At 35.8% G+C, this 2,938-nt stretch overlaps 1 long non-coding RNA gene across 1 annotated transcript; it reads right to left on the bottom strand.

Moving 5' to 3' along the window:
- Window positions 1-467: 467 nt before the first annotated feature.
- Window positions 468-1,025, bottom strand: LOC139354230 (uncharacterized). Its single transcript, XR_011605379.1, has 3 exons — window positions 835-1,025; window positions 689-768; window positions 468-634 (listed from the first exon to the last, which is right to left on the bottom strand). It is a non-coding gene; the product is annotated as an uncharacterized lncRNA (long non-coding RNA).
- Between the last annotated feature and the right edge of the window lie 1,913 nt (window positions 1,026-2,938).

Raw genomic sequence — 2,938 nt, 5'->3', positions numbered from 1 at the left:
AGGCAGCGCAGCCGCGAGTAGCTACCCTTCAGTTCCAAAAAAAAAGTTTCACTTGTGAATCACCTTGGGAACCACCTGGGACATGTCCTCGTGCACAAGTGAAGAACAAGTGACGCTCCATATAGAAAATTGTATGGGATGTCCGCATTTTCACAAGTGAAAATTCAAATGAAAATTTTTCGAAGTCCTACGGGATTTCACTTGTTCCTTATACTCATTTTTCGTATGGCCTGTCACGTGCCGGTGACTCGTCCCAAGTGAATCACTTGGGAAAGTCAGAATTTTTCTTTGAGTTTTCACATGTGAAATCACTTGCAAGGGACACGTCCCAAGTGAAACACTTGGGAAAATCAGAATTTTTCCTTGAGTTTTCACTTGTGAAATCACTTGCAAGGGACACGTCCCAAGTGAATCACTTGTGAAAATCAGAATTTTTCCTTGAGTTTTCAATTAAAAAAAATATAGAATTTAATTCATTTCATTTTAATTCATTTTAATTATATGGTACTATTTAGATTTTCAAAAATTGTACAATTATTGTTTCTGTTTTTTTGCTTCGTAAGCTTATTTTTAACGTTAGACATCGCCGTTCTTAAACCTTTGTCCGGATCCTCTGAATCCTTGGCCAACGCTCCTGAAAAAACATATGTTTAAAAAATGCGTTTTATTTGTTTAATTGTATATTTACCTTTTATAGCTTGTTGCAGAATTTTTATTGGCACAAAACATTTCGTCATCCACTTTCGGCTAACGGAACCCATTGAATACCTTCAAAATTTACGTACTTTAAACTAAGATCAATGCACAACATCTTAAACTTAATGTAGCACTTACCTGACTTTATTATATTACCTAAACGATTAAAGTAACTCTGCTGCGCACCATTAAAATGGATGCTTCCCTTTCAATCACTCAAACAGAATGCACCAAGTCTTCTCACCCCTTTACTAGATTTCTTTTGTTTTCTCTTCGCTGTTGGCGCGTGCCACTGCACCTATACCCTTTCTAAAGTAAAATATATCCGACTATATAGTTTTTACTTCTTGAGTAAAAAATACAATACGATTTTTTTTTAAATGTTAATCCTTAAATGTTTTAAATACTTAAATCAATTTTAACGGACTAAATTTCTATAACTTAACTATAAAATTATATTGTAATAAGAATGTATAATAAGTAAAAATAACATTATAAGTAAATTCAATTTACTAAATTTTACTATAATCAAATAGTTTACTTTTATAAAACAATATTAGTTGTTTTTTTCGATTCACAATAATGCTCCTAAAATATTAGGGCATTCACATGTCGCTTCTCCACGAATATTTTTCCGCCGAAATATTAGTCGCTAGCCGAGCATAACGGAGAGACGCAAAAAAAAATAACGGACCAACCGAAATTTGTCTCTGCGAGCGCGGAGTGCAGGCAGATTATAAGACAAGAAAGAGAGGGAAATATCCGAATATCTGCCTCTCTTTGTTGCACGATCGTTTTCGTGGGCAGTCTTCTACGCTGCGCCGACTGCTCTGCTGACGTCAACAGCGGCACAGCGTTTTAGGCACAAAAAAAAAAACAAAAAAAGCTTTTTGCCTTGAGCCATGTCACCGCGTCCCTACTGCAGAACTGAAGGGTAGTTGTAAATCACTCTGATTTTGACTATCAAATAATAAAGATCTTCGCGTGGCCGTTGGCAACTGAGACCCAATTTATGGACTTTTTCTGGGTTTAACATTTATTCTACTAACGACAATCAGAAACAAAACAAAGTTGAAAGTTGAAGAAACGCGAGGAAAGCTAAAAGAAAGCACACCAAGCAATTATAAAAATTATATAAGTTTGCCGCTACATACACTTGTGTAAAAGAAGTGAAACAATGTGTGTCTATTGTGTCTAGTAAGACAGAAAGGAGACAAATACAAACAAAAGACTAGACTAAAAAAAAATTGCAACAAAAATTAAAGAAAATGGTTATGGTACCGATTGTACAACAAATAAATGTTCGAGAAATGCAAATGCTGATGAGAGACTCAACTGGTCAGAAGGAAGAGCAAGCGCCTACGAATTCAAAATAAAACAATTACTGCCTGTGCGACGACCAGCACCGGCGCCGTCTAAACCCATGGGCCAAACAATATAAAATAAAACTGAATAAAAGCAATCACTACCTGTGCGAGGACGAGCACCGGCGCCGCCTAAGCCCAAAGGCCAAGGACAACTATAACAGGATACAAAAGTGTGGGAGGCATGGCAAATCCTCATACACCTACGATGGAAATCTAACGAGCATGAACGTCGACGTGCCCCACCAGAGAATACACTGGAGAAGGAGAAGCATGTGCAGCCAGTACCGGCCACGTTCGGCGCGCCAAGCCGGACCCTGGAAAAGTGAACCGACAGCGCTTCCAAGAGCGCACATTTTAATTTTTTTTTTTATATTTAGATACATCAGCGATGCAAAAAATTATAATAAACACAAATTTTACAGACCAGGCAGTTTCTAGCTGCGGGTGTTAATTTTTTTTACCTAGGTAGGGATACATGTCAAAATTTATATATACCCTCAGAAAATTAAAAAAAAAATTAATTAAAAATATATAAATGCCTAAAACAAAAATGACAATAAGAAAAAAGGAGAGGAGGTTAGAAAAACTTCCTAAATTTAAAAATAAAAGAATTAAATAGGTAGCTATATGCTGATAAAACTACCCCAGTACCCTGGGATGAAAACGTAGAAATTAAGAAAGAATTAGAGAACACGTATGGGGAATTAGATGCTTATAAAAATAAAAAAGATATGAAAGAAGCAAGAAAACCAAAGTGCCCTGCAGATTGTAAAGGGCCTTTTGAAAACACAGCTTGCGAGTATACGTGTCATAACAATAATAAAGATATGAAAAAAAAAACTTAATATGAATGGATATTTTTTTAATGAAAAGTA

Source organism: Drosophila suzukii (assembly GCF_043229965.1).
Source record: "Drosophila suzukii chromosome 2 unlocalized genomic scaffold, CBGP_Dsuzu_IsoJpt1.0 scf_2c, whole genome shotgun sequence".
NCBI lineage: Eukaryota > Metazoa > Arthropoda > Insecta > Diptera > Drosophilidae > Drosophila > Drosophila suzukii.
This window is presented reverse-complemented; position numbering and strand designations above follow the sequence as displayed.